Consider the following 24,017-nt stretch of genomic DNA (forward strand, 5'->3'; position numbering starts at 1 on the left):
CACAGGCTAAGCCACTCTGGTAAGCAGTTCTGTTCAAGATGATAGACTGTTTACATTTTAATTAGCCACACTGTGTAATAAGTACTGTCGTTTTTTTTCCCAATTTTCTTCCATTCTTATATCCTGCTTTCCATCCCTTTTCCCTCTCACTTTCTGTCCAGTGTCCTGTCTCTCATCTTCTCTTACTCTGTCTGCTCCCCATCTGTATCCCATTCCCCATCACTATTCTGCTCTCTCCTTTCTCTCTTTTCTATCTTTTAAAAAAGTTTCCTGTGCCTTTATTTTCTTTTTTTTCACTTCCCCCATTCCTCTGTCTTGTGCCATGTCCCATTTCTGGGTCCATGGAAGTGACATTAGGAGTGACAGGTTGTCTGAAGCATGTCCCTCTGCCCATTTCTGTTTTCTGCATTCTCCGTCTCTTTGTCCCAATCTGCATCTCTCTCTGTTATCACGCAGTCCCTCTCCCCTGTTCTCTGTCCTACTTTTTCTCTCCATATGCCACATTCCCTGTCCCCATCTTTATTCTTCCTTCTTCCTCTCCTTTTTCTGTCCTTTTGTACTGCTCCCTAACCTTATTTCTTCCTTAATCTCAATGTCCTTTTCCCTGTACCTTTCTGTCTCTGCTTCTTAGTCCTCCTCCCTCGTCTTATTTCTATCTTTATAACCCTCTGTCCTGCTCGCCATCCCTCTCTCCCTCCATTCTTCTCTGCTGCTCCTTGCCCGTGTCTTTCTCTCCCCTCCCCAGTCATTATTTATCTCCCTCTGTCCTTGTCTCCCTCTTTGTCTCTCTGTCCCTCTCTACTGCTCTGTCCTGCTTGCTGCCCCTCTTTCTCTCATTCTGTCCCAGTGTCCTGCTCCCTGATCCTCTTTCCCACTGTTGCTGTATCCTTTTGTCTGTCCTCTCCTCACCCCTCACTCTGTTTCTCTCGTGCTCTCTCTTCCTTTTAAATTCTCTCTCTGTCCTGCTGCCCGTGCCATTGTTTCTTACAGCATCCCTCTGTCCTGCTCCTTGCCACTGTTGTTTTTCAGTTCCTCTCCTGTTGTGCTGCCCATCCCTGGTTTTAGTTCATCTCCATCTTGCTTCCTATTCTTATTTTTTTTCTGTCCTGCTCCCACTCGCTCTTTCTGCCTCTCCTCCTCTGTCCTTGCTGCTTCTTTATCTGTCTCTGTCCTGCTGCCTTTTTTTTCTCACTGTGCATCTGTCCTTCTTCTTGTCTGTGTCTTTCTCTTGCCATCCCGTTCCTTGCCTCATGCATTCTCACAATGCCCCCCTGTCCAGCTGGCTGCCACTTTTCTCCTTTCTTCTGATGTCCTGTGCCCTGCTCCTCATTTTTGGCAGCCTCCACCTCTGCCTAGCAGCCCAGCCCAACAGGAGCCAGTCAACCGACCATGCGAGACGAACATAGCTCTGGAAACGGCTGCCGAGGCATTCCAGGGGCTGGGGGAGCGTTGGCTGCACCTCACTTCTGGGGCTGAATAAACACTCGCCGTGTCCTTTGACTTTCCGGCTGCGTTTCTGCTCCCTGTGCCCGGGGCCAGGGGCTGTGAAGAGCCCATGGGAGGAGGTGATGCAGTGTGGGGGTCAGGCGATGGCCCCCAGTTCCTGCCGGGCTCCAGCTGTGGGCTGGGGCTGGAGGAGCCCCAGGTGCGGGCAGTGAGGGTGATGGAGGCGGCCCCTCCCTGTAAAGGGGTGGGTGCTGCTGGAGGGGCTGGTGCTGCCCTGCCCCGGGTGGCTGTGGAGGGGCCAGTGCGAGCCATGGGAGGACTTACTGGCTGTGGACAGGAGCTGCTGCAGCGGGAAGCTGGAGAGGCTGGTGAAAGGTAAGGAAGAAAAAAACAAATGCCGTCTGACTGGTATCTGCCTCCTGCTGCAGCCCAGAGGGAGCCTCCCTCTCCAGGTGAGGAAGAATTCCTCTTCGTAGCCGGCGGCAGGCCAGACTGGCAACATGCACCGCAGGGTCTGTATGCAACCGAAAGCGCAGGACAGGCACGTGTGTGCGCGTGAGGCTGTGTGTCCTCAAAGCCTCCTACTGTAAGAGTGTAAGACGCCAGTCTGTTCTCTTAAGTGGATGACAGTGAAGTGACCAGAGGTACAGAGGAGGAAGGGAGGGTGGGGTGAGAGAGAGAGAGAGAAAAACTCATCCAAACCGTCAAATTCTCGCACCAGATCTGAGAGCAGGAGAAGCAATGGGTCCTGGACCAGCAGCGTTGTTTCATCCCTCTTCTGCATCCTCATCCCTCCCTGCCTCTCCCTCTCTTTCTCTCACTGCTGTAGGTTTTTTTTACTTCCCTATACCTCTCCCTCTCTCCTGCTACCTCTTTGCTTTATTTTTCTCTCTGCTGCCCATTTTTTTTCCATTTATCGGTCTGTCTTCCTATCACAATTTTCAAAATTTCTCCTCATCTGCCTTTTAGCCTTTCACAGTTCCCACCCCCCATCTCTCTATGTCCAGGTCCATGTCCCTGATTTTTCAGTTCCTCTCTCTCTGCCCTGTATCCTACATACACCTTTTCTTTCTTACATTAGATTAAGTTATTCCAGGTCCCTGTCCCTTTGTTTTAATTTCTTCCCTTTCTGTGCCATAGCCCACTTTTGTCTGTATCATTCTCTCTCTGTCTGGCTCCCTTGGTCCCTCCCCTTAGCTCTTTGAGGTTTTTTGGTATTTCTCCGCCCCCCCCCCCCCCCCCAACAACCCCTGCCCTCCTGTCTCATGCCCTCACTCCCCCCTCCACCCCTGTTCTGCCTCCCTATATTCCACCCTGACCCCCATAACCCCCTCTGCCTGCAGACCCTGGGGTGATGCCTGCCCCCCACCACCTGACACCTCCCACCTGCTTCCCTGCACCTCACTCCCATCTCAGTTGTTTTAATTGATAATTTGCAATTGTTTTCAGTTTTATCACTTGTCTTTCTGGGGGTTTATTGTTCTCTATTTGTTATTTTTTTACTCTTTTCCTCACAAGTGGTGGTGGTGGTTTGTTTCCTTTTAATTATTAAACTGTTTTCATCTCAACCCATGAGTTTCCTCACTTCCACCCTTCTCATTCTCTCCCCCTCCCACAAGGGCAGGGGCAGAAGACCAGCCCCAGCGGGGTGTATGTCATCCAGCCAGCAAGGTCACCCCCCCGCGTGGTGTGGTGCGACATGGACACCGAAGGCAAGGGCTGGACTGTTGTCCAGAGGAACTCTCATGACACTGAGATCACGTGGAAGCAATCCTGGACTACATACAAGTATGGCTTCGGGAATGTGCAGGGCGATCACTGGCTGGGCACCGAGTATCTGCACCTGCTGACGCAGCAGGGCACCTACAAAATCCGCTTCATCGTGCGGAACAAGGCCAACGTCACCCATTACGCCGAGTACGACATCTTCAGGGTGGAGAGCGAGGATAGCGGGTACCCGCTGAGGCTGGGCAGGTTTTCTGGTGATGGGGATGACTATCTGACCAGCTATCACCCCAAGAAGGGGGGCATACATGACAACATGAAGTTCAGCACGACCGACAGGGACCAGGACCAGTACAGCGGGAACTGCGCCAACAGCTACGGGGGCTGGTGGTATGACCGGTGCCAGAATGTCCTGCTCAATGCCAAAAAACACATCGTTTGGCCAGGATTCTGTGATAATGGCAACTGCACGTCCTCCCTCATCCTGGTCAAACCCACAGATGTGTGCTGACCGTGCCACAGTGCCCAGCCTCCTGGCAGTTTGTGGGAGTGCTGCCGTCCCCAGCTCAGTGCCCTGTTCCCGTGCCTGCCAACAGCCCTGTGCCAGCCCTGCTGCATGTCCTGCACTGCCTGCGGCTCCCGCACCGTCACCAGCTGAACGACAGCAGCTCTGGGGCTCAGGAGCGATCGCCCAGAGCCCCCAGAACGCGGGTGACTTCACTCAGTGCTGCGGTGGTGCCTGGCACTGGGACACAGGCACTGGTTTGGGGTGGGCGCTCCCGCTCCTGTCCTGGGGAGGGGAGACAGTGCAAGTTCCTTCCCTGTGCGATTGGTGTGTCCCTGCTTTGCTCAGGCCCTGCTCCCTCCCCGGGCCCCATACGCCCCACAGCTCTGCTACCCATGGTGGGAGAAATCATCTGCAATAAACCCTGGAGCCAAACTTTGCTGCCTCATGTCTACCAGCCGTCGTGACACTGCACACACGCGCGGGAGCAGTTGAGGTTGAGGTGGTGGATCTAGGGGAAAGTAGGTGTATGATGCAGATCCTCTCCTAGGCAAGGAGACACGCCTGCTTAAAGGATGCCCCATCTCCCTGGCATGTGCAGAGCTCACCTCTCACAGGGCTGACATGGTGGCTTCTGGTTTCAAGATGGTTTGCTCAGCCAGCTGATTCTGCTCCCTGGCTGAGCTGGTGCAGAGCTGGCATAGAATCATAGAATCATAGAATGGTTAGGGTTGGAAGGGACCTTCAAAGGTCATCTAGTCCAACCCCCCTGCAAGGAACAGGGACATCCACAACTAGATCAGGTTGCTCCAACCTGGCCTTGAACTTTTCCAGGGATGGAGCCTCCACCACCTCTCTGGGAAACCTGTTCCAGTGTTCTATAACCCTCATTGTAAAAAATTTTTTCCTAATATCTAATCTAAATCTACCCCCCTCTGTTTTAAAACCATTTCTCCTTGTCCTATCGCAACAGGCCCTACTAAACAGCCTTTCCCTGTCTTTCTTGTAGGCCCCCTTGAGGTGCTGGAAGACCGCTATCAGGTCTCCCCGGAGCCTCCTCTTCTCCAGGCTGACCAGCCCCAACTCTCTCAGCCTGTCCTCATAAGAGAGGTGCTCCAGCCCTTTTATCATCTTTGTGGCCCTCCTCTGGACCTTCTCCAACTGGTCCACGTCCTTCTTGTGTTGGGGGCTCCAGAACTGGACACAGTACTCCAGGTAGGGTCTCACCAGGGCAGAGTAGAGGGGGAGAATCACCTCCCTAGACCTGCTGGCCATGCTTCTCTTGATGCAGCCCAGGATGCGGTTGGCCTTCTGGGCCACAAGAGCACATTGACTGCTCATGTTGAGCTTCTCGTCCACCAGCACTCCCAAGTCCTTCTCCTCAGGGCTGCTCTCAATCCATTCTCTGCTCAGCCTGTATTTGTGCCTGGGATTGCCATGACCCAGGTGCAGGACCTTGCACTTGGCCTGGTTGAACTTCATGAGGTTGGCACGGGCCCACCTCTGCAGCCTGTCAAGGTCCCTCTGGATGGCATCCCTCCCTTCCAGTGTGGAAGCATAGCATGCAGCGGTTCTGTGCTGCTTTTACTTTTTTTTTTTTTTCCTGAAATATTTCAATGTTCCACAGCACTAGCCTGTACCGTGAGCTTTTCTCCCTTCAGTACGGTTGTTTGTTACAGCTGAGCACAGCTGTTGTACTTAATTCTGTCTGTGGTTTAATTCTTAGGTCTCTGGATGCAATATTGCTTCCAATGGCTTGTTTCAGCCACTGGGCACTGAACTGCGGCTGGAAGATTACGATTAGCCAACAGGGCCAGCAAAGCCCAGCGTTTTGCAAAATCCTTGCCCATAGTTTGCCCCTGTCCATTACTGGGTGGTTGGGGAAAGGGAAGAAACCACGGATTGAGGTGTGGAGAGGGTGGTGGGCTCCATGAGGGTGTGAGAGATGTGGGTCAGTCAGTCCCATAGTACTCTGCTGCACAGGGGGAATGTGGCTATGGATCTCCTTTGCAATGGAGGCAAGTTTCAACTTAGGATTCAAAAGAAGCCACGGTTCCTCTCCTCTTTTTTTTTTTTTGTAAGAAAACATGAGCTTGAGGAAGGCTTGTGGCTGTGAATCCTGAACAACTTGGGACTCTCAGGCCAAGATCTACAGCTGAGGTCCCAGGGCACCCTGCAGAGCTATAGCAGGGTTGCGCCGGCAGCCCTAACTGCCCTGGAGGCCTCTGTGGGCCTGCAGCCCTGATGCATGGGGAGATGAATGTATGAGGGTGCTGCTTGTTAAGAAAGGCTTCCCAGTTTGAGCTATGCAGCACATACAGATATCACCACACTGGAGCAAGCCTCTACAGACCCAAGCTGATCCAGGCCTCTTAAAATTCTGGGATCCCGGCCATGTCAGGCTGCCTCAGCTTTTAAACCTGCCCCAGATGTCCCTGTCATGCAGTGCTGTGTGGCTTTGCAGTGCTGTTGTCCCTTTCTTCCCTGTCCACTCTACCAGTTACCTTCCACGGCCTGGGCCAGCATTCACAAGGTTAACACGGCAGGGTGGTTGGCTCCAGGTCATGGCTGATAGGGCTGAACTGGGCTGATGCCTGCCTCCTACCCTCAGTGCTTGCTCTTGGCCATGTGGTACTGCATTCCCTTTTTGAAAGATGCTCACCTTGAAACACAACTATCTTCTTTAAGTGAAAGTTTTGTCTTTAATTCCTCATTTAAGCCTAATGAAAAATTTTCCCTTTGAAAGTCTTTTCTTACTGCACAGGAGCCTCAGGTCTGCTCCTGGCAAGAAACTGGCAGCAGTTACAAGAAGTTCCCAAGCAAATGAAGGATATTTAGGCATGTCTGTGAAGATTCTGAAAACAATTTTATTCTGCAGGATTGTTGTAGGTTAGCCCTGCTCTGAACCAAGCTACGCAGTCTCTCTCTCACTCCCCCCACCCTCCGAGAGACCGGGGGAGATGATATAAGAAAAAAGGCTTGAGGTTTGAGATAAGGTCAGGGAGAGATCCTTAAAGTTACCGTTATGGGCAAAACAGACTCGACTTGGGGAAAAATAGTCATTTATTTCTCAAACCAAAGCAGGAGAATGAGACAGAGAACAAGATAACCTCCCCCCACCCCCCCTCCCCGGGCTTAACATTATCTCTGCCACCTCCCCCCCCCCCGAATGGCACAGAGGGGGAAGAGGGAATGGGGGTTGCGGTCAGTCCATCACACGTTGTTTCACGCCGCTGCTTCATGGTCGGGGGAAGAACTCCTCACATTCCTCCCCTGCTCCTTCGTGGGGTCTCTCCCATGGGCCACAGTCCTCCGTGAAACTGCTCCGGCGTGGGTCATCTCTTCCACAGGGTGCAGTCTCTCCAGAACGGCTGCCCCAGTGGGGCCTCCATGGGCCACAGCCTCCTTCAGGCACCTGCCTGCTCCGGCATGGGGTCCTCCCCGGGCTGCAGGGGGACCTCTGCTCCTCCATGGGCCTCCCCGGGCTGCAGGGGCACAGCCGGCTCCACCATGTTCATCACCACAGGCTGCAGGGGAATTCTGGCCAGGAGCTGCATTACTGCTCCCCCTCCTTCTGCACTGACCTTAGCGTCTGCAGCCGTTCCTCTCACAAGAAATTCTTCTCAACAGGCTGGCAGACGCCTCTCAGAATCTCATTCACATCCCATCTTCTCTACTCTTTTTTTTCTGTTTTCCCCTTCTTAAATCTGTTATCGCAGAGGCGTTATCAGGGAACATTCTGCTACCAATCGGCTCGGCCTTGGCCAGCAGCGGGTCTGCCCTGGGCCCCGCTGAGTCCACTGGATAAAGGGGAAACAACTTCTAGAAGCTTCTTACAGAAGCTGCCACCGTAGCTCCCCTCACTGAATAAAACCAGGACATTCCACCCCTCACCTCTGTGAATTTGTGCATGTCTGTGCAGATTCTGAAAACAATTTTATTCTGCAGGCTAAAAGCAAAGCAAGAAGAGAATAAGACCTTGCTGGATCAGGAGGGTTTTAGGTTTCTGTGCAGTTTTCTCTCCAGATGGAAAATGTTTGGAAACTGCTGTGTTTGTATAAAGACTTGTTCTACTAATGATCCCTAAAAACCCACCACAGGTGAAAGGCTAGAGACAAAGCAGGGAGCTTTGCTACTTTTCAGGAGAAGAGGAAAAGAAAACAGGTCTTCATATACAGGAACAACTCGATTCACCCCCAGTCCCCCAGCCAGCAAAATGGGTCCCAGCAGGACACTGGTCTGGCCGTGTGCCTGGTGCAGACAGGAGAGGAAAGAGTACTAATGGTAGGGAGCTGGTTTGATGAGGATGGCAGAAGCTTTGCAGTTCCCGTTGCACAGGCTGCCCCACTTTATGGCCCCCTTGACGTTCAGCTGTACGGAATAACATGCCGAGTACCACCACCCGCCCCCAGAGCGGGAAGCGCAGTTCCCTCTATAAGTGTCCTGATCCCAATCTTTTGTGGAGAACTTCATGTTGTTGTGAATGTTCCTGGGATTGTCTGAGTCCATGGCATCCTCCGCTGTCCCCGAGTACGTTCCCAGCCTCAGCCGGTACCCGTGGGACTCATCTTCCACACTGAAGAGGTTGTAGTCTGCAAACTTTGTATTGTTTGCGGCATCCCAGATGACAAACCTGACCTGGTAGACTTTCTGCCTGGAGATCTGATGGATGTACTCAGTGCCCAGCCAGAAATCAGTGTGCACGTTCCCAAAGCCATACTTGTAGGTGCTCCAGGACTCAGCCCAGGTGATCTCCGTGCTCTGCCGGTTCCTCTGGATGACCGTCCAGCCCCCGTCTGTTGTGTTCATCTCGCAGTACACCACGATGGGGTGCAGGCCTGTGGGCTGGATGACGTAGACGCCACTGGGGCTGGCAGCAAGGACCTCACTGCAGTCCTTGGGCAAACCTGCAGTGGGAGAGAAGGTGATATAACAAAAGTCTGTGCAACAGGACAAGACCATGTTTCACCCTGTGGCAGGGAAGAGGGACATCTGGCCAGAGTACCTGGGGGATAATCAGCTGTCCCAGCCCAGAGAGGTGAGTGTGCTTGGCTGGAGGTGAGAGTAGGTTGGCCTCAGCCCTCTGTTCCATTTCCATATGGGACACCTAACAGGAGGCAGCCTCAGTGAAAGGCACCAGACCCACTGGGCTCTGCTGGTATCAGACCAGGAGACTAAGGACACTAGTGGGCTGTTCTGGGTCTCCTGAAAAGGGATTGTGTCGCTAAAACCGGGTCACGCTGAGGAGGAAGGTGAAGAGGACCTTGCCTCTGCCTGTGACTGAGGGAATGGGTGAAAAATGACCCCTTCAAGCACACAGATACCCTTACCAGTCTGCACAGTGCGTGCGCACACACACACACGCACATGCATGCACAAGTGCAGCACTGCAATCTGCATGAGGTACACCTCCTCACATCCACCATCCTCAGTCCTGGAGCGGGGCCAGGGCTAGGGACAGCGTAGGGCCCTTCCCCACCCGGAGTTGGCTGCACATGAGTGCGCAGCACTGGGTCCCCCCTGTGCTGGCAGGTGTGGTCTCCCCATGCCTTCAGCTTGCTTGCTGCAGGACCTCCCACTGCGGTAAGGTCATCCTGACAGGTGGGCAGAGCTCCTCTCCACAGCTGAGCAAAGACTGGGGTTGATGTTGCCTCTCCCCAGCGTGCCTGCCTGTATACACTATGGAGGTGGTTTTTGGATCTGAGGCATGATGACACACCCTCTCCCAAGTGTCGCTTTACCAAGCCTCCACTGGCCCAGAGCATGGGCTGGGGCTGCTCACTAGCCAGGGCTGACCCAGACCGAGGAACTGAAGGGGGTTGGTGAGAGTACTGCGATGCCCATGGGATGCTACATACTGGTTTTCTTCAGAGCACTTGCCGAAGTGTTGGAGGGAGATTTCTTGAAGATGTTTAGGGTTTGTACACGCATGGAGTGGCCTGGGGCAGCCAAGACCAGCATGCAAGCAAGGAGTAGGAGGCACTGGGCTGCTAGAAAGGGAAAAGATGGAGAAAAGATGAAATGTGACCCTCCCTCCCGAGAGACGGGAAATCCCATGGCTCCAGCATTGCACAGTGTAACACGACCATGTGAGATGCAGGAGTGCACCAAGCATGCTGAGCAGCATCAGACTGGTCCATGGAAGCTGGAAAGCTTGCCAAAAGGCTTCAACTCTTTTGCCCTAGGGATAGAGAACCTTGCCTTTTCCCCTTGATTAGCTCCTGAAAAGTCACGCATGAGATAATTTTGGGTGGAGTGCCACTACCCTCCACAGTGCGCAAAGACCAGTGCACAGAGCCTCTCCCTACGGCTGGGCTGCCCCACCTGTGCTCCTCCCGTTGCTAGCAAGGAGCGCCCGCTTCCCAGCCCCGTACTCACCCACGGTGTTCAGAGAGGGATGCCCTCAGGAGCACAGAGCTGTGGAGTGGCAGGTCTCACAGAGGCATTTGTAGAGTTCCCTGCTGTGGGCGGGGTGAGTGGATCCTAACCCCCCGCTCCCGGCTTTCTTCCTTCTGGAGGAGGAAACTGGGCTGGCTTTCCTCTGTGCCCTTAGAAAACACCAGCTGAGATGAAGGTGCCTGTGGCTCTAGATGCATAGTTTTCTGAGCTGCAAAGAAAATAACTCCTGTGCCAGCAAAATTTCTTTGAATGGTCTCTTCTGTGAGTGCTTAGCTGCTTGGATTGAATTTCCCCTGGAAACAGCATATTTGGGACCTTTGAAGAGTGCAGCTCAGTAAATAAACACTTGAATGCCAGTCACCAGCCAGTGTGGAAAGCAAACACTGGGGATGTCCCCGCCTCACACCATTACAGCAGGGTGCTGCCAGGTCAACTGCTTCTTGTCTAATGTGCTTGTGAGAAGCCCAGCCTAGCTCTTGGTGGGGAAGTTAGAGCAGTCTTGAGACTCCCAGAGAGACTGACTGTTGTGGGACAATATTTGGAGTGGCTAGTTTTTTCTAGACTGCATGACAGCAGGCAGGTGGTCCCCATCTGGGGGAAGCAGAAGAGGTCTCTGTTCCACATTCCCGATCTGCAAGGATGCAGCTGAATGGGTCTGCTGACAGTGGCTAAAAGGTTTCTGTAGGCCAGTTGAGATAGCTGTGGTCTCTGGGACACTGGGTTTGGGAGACTGGCCATGCAGGATGGATGGCTGCAGAGTAGAGCAAGTGTCTGCCCAGGAACGGAACTAAACTGGGTAGATGTTGGATACCTGGAGTACCAGGGGCACTTAGTGAACAATCCAGACCAAATGGAATTGTTATGTTTGTGAGCAGCAGGCCTCAAGGACATCACTGAAGCCGCTTGTGAGAAAGTACTGAAGCTGCCTGTAAGAAAGTACTGAAGCCACCTGTGAGAAAATAATGAGGCCGCCTGTGAGAAAGTAATGAAGCTTCCTGTGAGAAAGTAAATGAAGCAACCTTGAGAAGAAGGAAAACAGCTGGCATACGTGACTGGGGGCTGAATGTGAAGCAGGGTGCAGGTGGAGAGGGCCGTGCGCGTGAACATAGAGACTTAACGAATCATATTTTAGCTAGGAGCGCGTGCATGATATAGTTAACCAATTAGTAGAGAGCTTGCGCATGATACGGAATTAGAAGGGCTATATTAACCGGGATGTATCAACAATAAATTGGCATTTGCTTGATCATATTGGTCGTCAGCAGTGTCCGTTACTTCCGCGTCAACAGGTGGCGCCCGAACAGGGACCCTCAGATCGGCGTTGGTCATCCCGACGGAACCGAAATAGGAAAAGAAGAGGGGGCGGAAGCCGGTCGAAGGCGAGTGCTGCCCCGGCACTCGGGAAGTCGCTATAGCGCAAAAAGGTACAAAAGGTACGGAGGGAATCTCGTCTTGGCCAGGCGAGCGGCCGGGGAGGAGATGGGGTCCACACTGACCAAAGAGGAGTCAGCAGTGGTTAAGCTCCTCCAACATATGCTCTCTATGAGAGGACTGAGTTATGACTCGGCCGTCCTAGAAGCTTTGCTGCAGTGGGCAAAGAAAAGGGAATTAATCTCCACAGTTGATGATGCTTTTGAACTCCCGACATGGGAGAAGATAGGAAAAGAGCTGTGGGATGAAAAAAGTAAAGGATCAAAGGAGGCGAGCAAACTCTCCACCGTGTGGAGGCTAATTAACGAAACATTGATAAGCATGAAAGCCGAACGTTCAGTTGCCACATCTGCTTTTGTGGCCTTAACTCCAGCCGGCAGGTCCACCTCCGCTACTAGCATGCCGTTCTCGGGTTTAACGAGCCCTGCCGCCGCCCCGGCTCGTGCTGAGGGTGGGGGGGTTCGAGTCCCAGCAAGGACTGCAGGAGCTGCAGCCACAGCCCCTATAACTATAGATATACAAGCACCAGAAGGAAAAACTGCCGAAAGCCTTTCACCATCAGATGTACCACCACCAGGCACCCCGCCACACTGCGCCAGTGCAGGCTCAGAGTCACGAGCCTTTTCGCCGGCGCCAGCAGCTCCGGTTTATCCCCCGTTACCACCTTCTTCCCTGCCACCACGGCATGAGGAAGAGGGGGATGAACATTCATCCGGCTTGAAGGATGCACAGCTGCAAGAGACACTAAAAAGGCTAGAAGCCCTAGAGGTTCGCCTAGAAGCGTCGCTGGGAAACTTGTCAACTCCTTCGCCTGTGCCACATCGAGACCTGTCAGCATCCAACCTATTCGTTCCGAACGGAGCATCGGGTGAGATCAGTCTTTTTGCACCTTTGCAAGGGACGCCGGCGGGAGGGGCCGGGGTTTTGAATCCGATAGTGCAGTGGAAAGAGGTGATTCGAGGTGCTTTGATAGAAGGAGAGCCTTTGCCCATGGCATTTCCAGTTGTGACCAATAATACTGGGAGAAGTGTGTGGCAAGCATTAGACTGGAAAATATTGAAGGAAGCTAAAAGTGCAGTTACTCAGTATGGGCTAAAATCATCATATACTCAATCTGTGTTGCAGCATATTTTTTTTTGTCACAGTTTTTAACTCCTTATGATATTAGAATGATTGTCCAGATGCTTTTGCTACTGTCACAGCAGCTGCAGTTCTTTCAGTACTGGCAGGCTGCTTGTGATAGGGCACCTGCAACGCCTCGACAACAGGGTGATCCATTATTCGGGGTGCAAACTCAAATGCTGATGGGAGTGGGACCCTACACACGATCTGATTGGCAAGCGCAATTTGCTACCGAAGTGTTACAACTGGGCCAAGATTTGGCTTATAGAGCGCTTGCTAGGGTGTATGATGAAAAGTCCGGACCTGCCGTTACGTCAGTAAGGCAAGGTCCCACAGAACCATATGGGAAATGTATTGATCGGTTGCACACCGCAATTATGGCTCACCCTGATCTGGATGATGACATGAAAGCAAAGTTCTTAGATATGCTTGCCTTTAATAATGCTAACAAAAAAAAAAAAAAAAAAAAAAAAAAAAAAAGCCTAAGAGAGCCCTTAAGAGCCCTTAGTGTGCTGCCAAAAGGATCTAGTACAGGGCAACTGCTGGAAGCTGTCGAGCGAATGTTAGAACAAGAAAAGGCTCCGGTCATGGTTGCTGCTGTAGGTGCAGCCGTTAAACCGTTGATATCAATAAAGCAGTGCGTGATTAACTGTCTGTAACCCCCATTCCCTCTTCCCGCCCCCCATCCCTGTCCCGCTCAGGGGTCAGGGGAGGGAGGTGGAGATGGTGTTGGGCCTGGGAGGAGGGAGGGGTGGGGGGAGGTTGTCTTGTTCCTTTTTTCATTGTCCTGCTTTGGTTTTAGTGATGGTCTGTTTTTTGCCTGTAGCGGTGGCTTTAAGGATCCCTCCCTATTCTTGTCTTAAACCTCGGGTTTTAGTTTTCTTTCCTCCTATATGCCCGGGGCCACAGCCGCCGCCAGGCGCCCCCACCCCCCCGCCCCTGACGTGGTTAACAGATACTCCTGTCTGAGTCGAGCTTTGTATAAGTGGAAGGACCGTTCCCTCTTATAACATGGGGGAAGGGATACGCTCATGTCTTTACAGGAGCAGTAAACAAGTGGATCCCTGTCTGTCTCATCTGCGGGTATTTCAGAACATGTTTGATTGACCTGCCAGATACCGGTCGGACAGCAACTCTGTGTAAAACAGCAGCAACCACGAGTGCTGAGTGCTAAAACTACAAAAGATGGAACTTTTTGGGATCAGTAAAGATGGACTTCTGTCTATTTTTTAACTATTCAAGAACTAATGTTTCTAGAGGGGTAATGACTGTAAATGCTTTAAGATCTACACATTGCAACGACACAGCATGACGTAATCATGCGAGCACATATCAAAATCCAGACAGCATAAAAGACCTAAACGAAGCATACATAGCATTGAATCTGATTGCCAAGACAATACAGAGTTTTGGAAACTAAGTAAAATTATTGCTGCTTCAGTCTTTACACCTGGTGTGGCAAGTGCCTAGGCATTAACTATGCTAAATAAATTGGACTGTTGGCTTGCTAAGCAAATAAATACAACTGCATCGGCACTATTAACGCTGTTAACTGATGTAGATTCTATATACTATGCTACTTTATAAAACAGAATCGCTGTTAGCCTGCAGAGCACATATTTGACAGGCCTTGTTGTATGCACTGGCCATGCATGCAGCAACACCTAGTCAGTACTCTTTCACTGAATCTGCTGAGGGGATAAACAGAGGTGGCTCGGAGCGGAGGGGAGAGGACAGACCCAGAGCACACTTTATTTACAACAGGGGACGCCCTGAAGGTGCTGCGCCTGTCTCCCTTCTCTGCTCTGACCCGGCTGATAAACAGCCTCTTGCTCAGCGGTGTCTTTCGCATAGTTGGGTTAGTAACAGAATAGATCAGCAATAGATTTTTTTATTATTATTAGCACAAAATCATGACTGTCAGGATTTTGATGGGCTTTGCTGCATGAATCTGTCTGATCATTCGGAATCTATTCACAAAAGTATTCAAAACTTGCAAAAAGGAGTACAAAAACAGCAACAAAGTGATGGTTTTGATATTCAGAAATCTTTTGGTGACTTGATATAAGCTTGTTACTAATAGTTGTGGGATGCTTATTCATTCCTTTTATATATGTATTTTGATCTATATTCTGTGTCTTAAAATGTGTGCAGACTTTAACAGATAAAGCGTTGAAACAAGCCTCTTCTCCTAAACAAAGAAGGGGGAGATGTGGTATTTCGCTGAGCCAGTATGGTATCAGTGAAAGCACACCGACCTTGAGGGAGGAATGCAATCATGCTCTCAGGAAGAAAGCCATGGAATGAGAAGGGAAGCTTTAAGATACAAAACATTGTTAGCAGAATTTATGGCTTGTTTCAACAGAGGCCTGCAGAAAACTAGTCATTGCTCTTATAGATAAGTTACTGGAGTTGTTATATCTATAATAGTAGAAGAATGTTATAGTAGAAAATTACTAGAAGGTAGTGAAACTTAGCTTTGCTTCATAATCATGAATATGTATAACGTGTGATCAGTAATTTTATTAACTAAGCTTGTGTGTGGCATAATTGGGTGGTTGCTGTCCTTGGTTAAAATCGGAATTGTGATACTAGGCATCATACTAGGCATAATCATTAACATACCATGCTTGCAAAAAATGATTAACAACTCAATACAGACAATCTGGCTAATAAAAAAAAAAAAAAAAAAAAAAAAAGGGGAGATTCAGTAGAGGCCTACATGAACCTAGTTGATATTGTAGTAAAATAAGGTCAGGAGTACCAAAAAGGGCCATAGGAGGACCATGTTATTTTGGAAAATTGATAGTGTTTGCTCCACCTATGAGAACATTACGGTATCATACGCGAGCAAGAAGATCGCTAAAAGTATTGACTCCCCATTGTGACGGCAATTTAACCCTGTTGGGTACAGCTGAGCGGATAGCATTATCTTTATTTGTTCCTTGGGCAGCAACTGCAAAAACTTTAGCTAACTTAAATAAATTAGCTTGTTGGGCACAAAAGCAAATGAATTTAACCTCTAGCATGTTATCAGGATTATTAGAAGACATGGATAGCATGCGTCATGATATTTTTGCAGAATCTAGCAGCCATTGATTTTTTGTTATTAGCGCATGGACATGAAGATTTTGAAGGTATGTGTTGCATGAATGTTTCTGATCACTCTAAGTCGATACGCTATCAGTTGGCAGAGTTATGATGCAACATGCATGCAATACAAGTGGAAAGCAGGTTAACAGACTGGTTGAAATCCTTGGGGGTCACAGGCTGGCTAAAAGATTTGATAGTTTATGGGTTGGTATTATTGACGGGTTTGCTGTTGACACTGATGATTTTGGGGTATATTTAAAAATGCTTTGTGAAAGCTATGGAACGTATGATGAAAGTGGGTCTGGATTGTTCAAAACAAAAAGGGGGATTTGTTGGATACCTGGAGTACCAGGGGCACTTAGTGAACAATCCAGACCGAATGGAATTGTTATGTTTGTGAGCAGCAGGCCTCAAGGACATCACTGAAGCCGCTTGTGAGAAAGTACTGAAGCTGCCTGTAAGAAAGTACTGAAGCCACCTGTGAGAAAATAATGAGGCCGCCTGTGAGAAAGTAATGAAGCTTCCTGTGAGAAAGTAAACGAAGCAACCTTGAGAAGAAGGAAAACAGCTGGCATACGTGACTGGGGGCTGAATGTGAAGCAGGGTGCAGGTGGAGAGGGCCGTGCGCGTGAACATAGAGACTTAACGAATCATATTTTAGCTAGGAGCGCGTGCATGATATAGTTAACCAATTAGTAGAGAGCTTGCGCATGATACGGAATTAGAAGGGCTATATTAACCGGGATGTATCAACAATAAATTGGCATTTGCTTGATCATATTGGTCGTCAGCAGTGTCCGTTACTTCCGCGTCAACAGGTAGATGCTAGGCAGCAACGGGGATCTGAGCATGTAGGGAGGGGAGTGGAGAGGTCTGAGCATGCACACAGGCGAAAACAGAAAGCTTGACCCTGTGTTCATAGGGAAGGAATGGGGGAGATATGAATGTGCACGGCGGGAAAGTGGAGGGGAACTGAGGGTGCCCAGAGGGACTGGAAGGGATCTGACGTTGGGAATCTTAGGAATGGAGTACCCACAGAAGGGACAAGTGGGACCTGAGTGTTGATGGAGGGCAACACTGGGAATCTGAGGGCACTTGTGGAAAAGAGAGATGTGAGTGTGCAGAGAGGGGAGAAGTCAGCACTAAGCAGGCACTGAAAGGAACAGAGGAAATCCGAGTATTCAAGAAGGGGAACAGAGGACATCTGGGTGCACACAGAGGGAAATGGAGGACACTTGAGTGTACAAGGAGGGGAATGGAGAAGCTATGAAACAGCTGGATAGGAATGGAGAGCATCTGAGAATGCTTGGAAGTGGACAGAATGAGTCTGAGGGGATCTAGAAGCACCCAGAAGGGAACAGAGGGAATCTGAAAGCATGGTTTGGATGTAAGGCACTCAGAAAGGATAGCGGGGACTGGGGGGTGGGGACACAGAGGGGAGTGGAGGAGACCAGAGCATGCATGGGTGGGAACTGTGGGGTTCCAAGGCACAGGTAGGGAAGCAGAAAGGATCTACAAGCACTCAAAAGGGAATGGAAGGTAATCGAGGGTCCACAGAGGGGAACAGAGGAAGCATGAGCATAGAGAAGAATGGAGGGGACCACAGTACCATGTGGGAGAACAGAGTTGCATGGAGGGGATCTGGATGCATGTAGAATTGAATGAATGGTTTTGGTGTACCCTCTGATGCTCCCCAGGGTCTTTTATTTGCCCTCTGGTGCAATGCAGAGGCTTCCATTTGGTCTCTTGTCCCCTAAGAATCATTCCATTTACCTTTTGGTGCACCCAAAAGAAGGTGTATGTTCGGAGGGCTCTGATTTCCCTCCTGTACACCTCAGACTCCTCTGTTTGCATTCTGGTGCTGCCTAGAGCCCCCCATTTTCTTTGCAGTGCATCACAGTGTTCTACATTTGCTTTCCTTTTCATGCCAGAGCCCTCTGTATGCCCTCAGGTGCTCCCCAAGCCCTCACCTGCACTCTGTTTCCCTTTGCAAATCCTTGTCACCCCAGAGGCCCTGGGTGATGCTGAGTAGAAAGTCAGGATAAGACTCCAGTCTGGAGATAGTGACAGTCCATTCCTTGCTGGGGCCACAGACCAAGCCTGCCTGCAGAGATAGGGAAGGTCTGAGGTCAAGCCCAGTTCTGTCCCATCGGGGCAGAACTGGAGGAATGAGGCTTGGCACAGACATAGCTGCTGCACAGCTGCCATGTAGCCAAGAGTAAAGATGCAGCTTAAAAGCAACTCTCGAGGAGGAGTGGGCCGTCTCTTCTAGCTTTTTTCACAACAGTCCTTTTCAGTGAAGGAGCTAACTTTGGACATGGCCGGCTAAACTCCTTAACTCAGCAAACTATGCTCTGAGAAGGTGGAAACGACTCAAGGGCGCTGGCATTGGCCCACTCTCACAAGCAGTAACAGGGGAATCTCTGCAACAACCCCGGCAAAGTCCTGTGGTACGGGAAGCAATGCCTGATGGTTCCTAGGGCCAGCTCCTGCCTCAGGATCTAGGTCTTCCCTTCCAATAGGGAAGCACAAGGATCCCCAGTGCCAGGTAAAGACAGGTTTTACTTCCATAACTAGGGACAAAGGACAGTCTCTGGATGCCCAGGTATCGTGGTTACTCTAAGGTCTCTTGGGCTATGGCCCCACCATGCATTCTTCTCCCATCTGTAACAGTGACAGTGTCTGGGGTGGGTTGGGTAAGGGCCTGGGTGCTCTGGGCAAATGCAGAGGCCACAAACCTACAGGAGGCCCTTGATTCAACTATAGGATTGTTTTGGAGGGTGTGCTGATCCAGGAGGATGAGGGTAGGGTGTACTGACCTTAATAAATGTGGTCTGACCAGGCCCTCTTTGCTGCCATTGAGGTAAGATGTTTTCCGGCACTGGGGAAACAAGTGGTTTGCTGAGGCAGGTGGCAATGTGATGGCCTCTCTTGCCATCTCATTGGGATGTGATGGCAAGATGTGAAAGGACCTCTGGAGATCTCCTGGTCCAACACCCCCCTCAAGAAATATCAGTGACAGCAGGCCACCCAGGAAAGTGTCTGCTTGGGTTTTGAATATCCCCAAGGATGGAGACTCTAGCCCTGGGCAACCTATGCCAGTGTTTGGTCAGCCTCACAGTGAAAAAGTATTTTCTTGTGTTCAGATGGAACTGCCTATACATCAGTTTGTGGTCATTGCATCTTGTCCTGGCACTGGGCACCAACTGGAAAGAGCCCAGCTCGCACTTCTTTGTTCTGTCCCTTCAGGTATTTATACACACTGATAAGATCCCTCTCTGAGCCTTCTTTTCTCTAAGCTGAACAGTTCCAGCTCTCTCAGCCTTTCCACAAAGGAGAACTGCTCCAGTCCCTTCATCATCTTTGTGGCCCTTTGATGGACTCTGTCTAGCATATCCATGTCTCTCTTACACTGGTGAACCCAGAACTGGACTCCAGGTAAGGTCTCACCAGTGCTGAGCAGAGGGGAAGGCCTCCTTCAACCTGCTAGCAACACTACTCCTAGTGCAGTCCAGGGTGCTGCTGGCATTCTTTAGCATGACCGTACATTGCTGGCTGATGGTCAGTTTCTTGTCCACCAGGATCTCCATGTCCTTCTTCACAGACCTGCTTTGCAGCTGGATGGCCCCAGGGTTGACTCCAGGAGTATACCACTGGTGACTGGTGTCCAGCTGGACTTTATGCCACTGATCAGCACTCTCTGGGCCTGTCCATTCAGCTGTTTTTCAGTCCACCTCCCTGTTCACTTCTCTAATCCATATTTTGCCAGTTTGTCTGTTAGGAGGTTTTGGGAGACAGTGTCAAAAAGCTTACTAAAATCGAGGTGAACAATATCCACTGCTGTCCCCTTATCCATCATGCGAGTGTCATTGTAGAAGGCTAGCAGGTTACTTAAATACAACTTTCCCTTTGTAAATCTATGCTGACTAGTTCAGATCATCTTCTTGTCTTTCATGTGCTTGGAAATGGTTTCCAGGACTAGCTGCTTCATCACCTTCTGAGGATCAAGGTGAGGCAGACTAGCCTGTGGTTCCCTGGGTCCTCCTTCTTGCTCTTGAGTAACATTTACTTTCCTCCAGTCTTCAGACACTTCTCCCAGTGGCCAGGATCAATCAAAGATTATTGAAAGCGGCCTTCCAGTGACACTGGTCAACTCCCTCAGCATTTGCAGGTATATCCTGCCCATGGACTTCTGTATGTCCAGTTTGCTTAAGTATTCCCTAACCTGATCCTCTTCCAGCAAGAGTATGTGTTACTTGCTTCAGCCTTTCCCCTGATCTCTTGGGCTTGGGATTCCTGAAGACTGGTCTCCCCAGAAAAGCAGAAGTGAAGCCTTTTCCATGTCCTGTGTCACCAGGGCCTCTGAATGGAGATTCAGCAGCAGATTCACAGGAATTCCCATTTTCCATAGTATTCCTTTTGTTTATTTACTTGTAGAAATCTTTCTTGCTGCCCCTCACCTCTCTTGCCAGATGCCACTCCAGGCCAGCCTTGGCTTTCCCAGCCCCATCCCTGAATTGCTGGACAGCATCTCCTTATTCCAGCAGCCATCATACTCTGCTTCCATCTGGTGAACGCTTCCTTTATATGTGTAAGTTTACTCAGGAACTCCTTGCTCATCCACACAAGCTTTCTGCAACTTTTGCTTGATCTCTTGCTTGTTTGCAGAAAATATAAGAAAAGCATAATATAAACATATATAATAAAATCATGTCCCCTATCTCCATCTACTTTTTTGCTTTTGGGGTGAGAAGTGTGCTGGTGGTCCCCACTTCCATAGATTCCTCTGCTGGGGGTGGCAAGGTAGATGGTGCAGAGCATGGCAGATCACCTCTCAGGATGCTGGTACACACTCTGATGCACTGCCAGCCTCCTCTCCAAAGTGACAGCCAGGCCTAAGAGCTGCCGCAGTCTCTGGGGAGGGTCCACTCTAGCCATCTCATCACTGAGATTCTCAGTCAGCCCCAACCTGCAGCGGGCCAGAAGGGCTCATTCCCCTTTGGACAGTCTCAGGAACTGGATTTTGTGCTTGGCAGCTGATGGCTTCTGTGCTAGAGCTCCAGCCAGGCTGGTTGAGCTGCTGCTGTACAGCTGGGCCCTGCGCCAAACAGCTCGGAGCATACAATAATGAGTCAGGGTCCTGGAGGACAAGGTCACTGTGCTCTGTGTAGCAAATGACCATGTAGCAAGCCCTCCGCTGTGAGACTGCAGCAAACCAGCTCCCTCTCTGCCCTTGGCTGCTCCATGCTGTGCTGAGCCCCTCCAGCACTTGCCAGGGCCTGCCATGGAGAGGAGAAAAGAGCCCGAGAGGTCTGAGAGGAAGGGAGAGCCTATGCCCAGTGGTGGCATCTTTCTGTCACCCTCCTTTGCCAGCTGTGTATGCTCCTGTTATCAGCATTCAGGGTGGGAACAGCTTCATCCCCTTCCCTTTACTTCACACAGCCATCCACCTGAGGGAAACCTGTAACTGATTGCTTGGGACTGAATGCAACAGTGGGATATGGGACATCTTCGACTAGATCAGGTTGCTCAGAGCCTCATCCAACCTGGCCTTGAACAAGCTGTGTGGTGCTGTTGACACGCTGGAGGGGAGGGATTCCATCCAGAGGGACCCTGACAGGCTGCAGAGGTGGGCCCGTGCCAACCTCATGAAGTTCAACCAGGCCAAGTGCAAGGTCCTGCACCCGGGTCGTGGCAATCCCAGGCACAAATAGAGGCTGGGCAGAGAATGGATCGAGAGCAGCCCTGAGGAGAGGGACTTGGGAGTGATGGTGGACAAGAAGTCTAACATGAGCCGGCAATGTGTGCTTGCAGCCCAGAAGGCCAACCGCATCGTGGGCTGCATCAAAAGAAGCGTGGGCAGCAGGTTGAGGGAGGGGATTCTGGTGCTCTGCTCTGCTCTGGTGAGACCCCCCCCCCCTGCAGTGCTGCGTCCAGCTCTGGAGCCCCCAGCATCAGGAGGACGTGGAGCTGTTGGAGAGGGTCCAGAGGAGGCCACAAAGATGATCAGAGGGTTGGAGCAGCTCTGCTGTGAGGCCAGGCTGAGAAAGTTGGGGCTGTTCAGCCTGGAGAAGAGGAGGCTCTGGGGAGACCTTAGAGCAGCCTTCCAGTGCCTAAAGTCCTGGACAGGACAAGGGGTAATGGTTTCAAAATAGAGGGAGGTAGATTTAGATTGGATATTAGGAAATTTTTTTTTACAATGAAGGTTATAGAACACTGGAACAGGCTTCCCAGAGAGGTGGTGGAAGCCCCATCCCTGGAAACGTTCAAGGCCAGGCTGGATGAGGCTCTGAGCAACCTGATCTGGTTGGAGATGTCCCTGCTCCTTGCAGGGGGGTTGGACTAGATGACCTTTGAAGGTCCCTTCCAACCCTAACCATTCTATGATTCTATGATTCTATGATATAGGCGTACTCTGCATATACTGCGTTTGTTTTTCTGGTAGTTGTTTCTTTCTAACGTAAGTCTAGGTACATATTAAGGCCACACAGAGCACTGGAGACACTGTGATTTTTTTTTTCTTCAAGTAATCATATACCATTCTTCCTTTACTCTTTGGCCATTTTGTTACAGGCATAATGTCTAGAAAATCTCTAGCAATAGTTTATCCAAGTTACTGAATTGAAGTCAGCTGGGTTATAAAGTGGTATCAAAGTAAATATGTGATAAAATGCTTTTAGGCAAACAATCAGAGGAGAAAGTAACTTGGCATTTGGAGTGGCTATGACATCAGAAGGTATCTTTGATACATCAGTATCAAGAGAAAGCTTTCCTACAGGTAGCAGTCTGACCTTCCCTTAGTGCTAGCTGTTGAAATGCAGGGTGAGGAGCATCAAAACTATGTTTTGGACTGCTTATGTGCTGCGTGGTACCCAGTTATTCTGGACGCAACCCCATAGACTTCTATATGCAAGCCCAAGACCCCAGCTCTCTATCTCCAGCCTAATCCAGATTTTATCACTCTCTGGTTCTGTTTTCAGACTGTTCCCATTTGCACATGTCACCTCCAGCGCAAGAAAAGCAATTGCAGAAATGTTGGTCCTCAGGGATGGATCCAGGTGTCAAGCTCCCATAGTCTGAATCCAGGCATCGGGAATCCCCTGGGGGACCCTGTTGTCCATATCTGTGGGGTGTCCGGAGGTCACTGAGATCTGGGATGCTCTGACATTGCCAGGTGGCCCTGGGAGGCAGAAGGAGGAATGAGAAAGAGGAGGAGAGAGGAGGAGACCCTTATATCCCCATCTTAGGAGGGGTGATCATGGGGCATCTAGGGGGACCAAGGGACAATTGATGGCTCCTGGGGGCAACTGATGGGTCTAAAGGTGAAAGTATGTGACCCTGGGGGAAAGTGGGGGCATCTGGGTCAATTGACTGTAACTGGGACCCTGAAAGGCACAGTGAGAGGTCTGGGGAAAAATGGGGAAAAGTGGCAGGGTCTTAGGGGAAATTAGGGAATCTGGGGGAAGCAAGGCAGCCTGGAGTTGTCCTGGATGCAAGGGAGGGGTCCTGGAATGGGCCAGAGGACAATGGGAGTCACAGGGGGAAATAGGAGGCCCTGTGAGTTTAGGAGTCCCGGCAGCCTACAGCTGCCCCTGGACACCTGGGTCCCGTCACATTTGTAGGGAATCTCAAGAGACTGAGGGTCCAGAGGGAGTTCTGGGAGCCCCTGGTCTGCAGGGGGCTCCAGAAGCATGGGGATTTTGAGGGTAAGGTTTACCATGTCAGGAAGACTCACACCAGCAGCAGGACGAGCGCCATGGAGCCAAGTGCCAACACCAGCCTCAGCCATGCTGTGTGGTGTGGGGCCATCCTGCTGTGGGGCAAGCACAGCGCAGCGCTGAACCGAGCCTGGAGTGCCAGCTCTGCTGCCACTCTGACACTGTGGGGACTCAGGCACCTTGGGGCGCTGTGCCCCAGGGACCGGATGTCCCTGCAGCACCTGCTCCAGCCACAGACCTCACTGCCCGCAGAGAAGCCAGGCATTGGGAGCTCCTCCTCCACTCCATCTGTCCACCATGGACACAGGTGTCCTGGCACCCCGCTTACACCCCCATGCACCCCTCTCCCATGGACCCAGGTGTCTGTGGTCCCACTCCACCCCACACTGCTCACTGACCCCAAGGCACTCAGGTGTCTGGGCCCACCGTTGAGGTAGAAGTACTTAAGAACCATGCGCTCAGAAGGGACCCCTCGGGGACAGGCAAGGATTTCCGAAGTAGGGTCCTGAAGGGTCAGACCAAGAGCTCCATCTGCAATCCCATGCAGCTCCTCAAACATTGACAGATCTTGTGTGTGC

The 24,017-nt window shown here is 50.9% G+C and overlaps 2 pseudogenes; one reads left to right on the forward strand and one right to left on the reverse strand.

Moving 5' to 3' along the window:
* Positions 1–1,946: 1,946 nt before the first annotated feature.
* LOC147601510 (fibrinogen-like protein 1-like protein pseudogene) lies at positions 1,947–3,794 on the forward strand (annotated as a pseudogene).
* A 3,372-nt stretch (positions 3,795–7,166) lies between these two features.
* On the reverse strand, positions 7,167–9,733 carry LOC147601511 (fibrinogen-like protein 1-like protein pseudogene; annotated as a pseudogene).
* Between the last annotated feature and the right edge of the window lie 14,284 nt (positions 9,734–24,017).

The sequence above is a fragment of the Chlamydotis macqueenii genome, chromosome 3 (genome assembly GCF_036417535.1).
Source record: "Chlamydotis macqueenii isolate bChlMac1 chromosome 3, bChlMac1.mat, whole genome shotgun sequence".
NCBI classification, from domain to species: Eukaryota; Metazoa; Chordata; class Aves; order Otidiformes; family Otididae; genus Chlamydotis; species Chlamydotis macqueenii.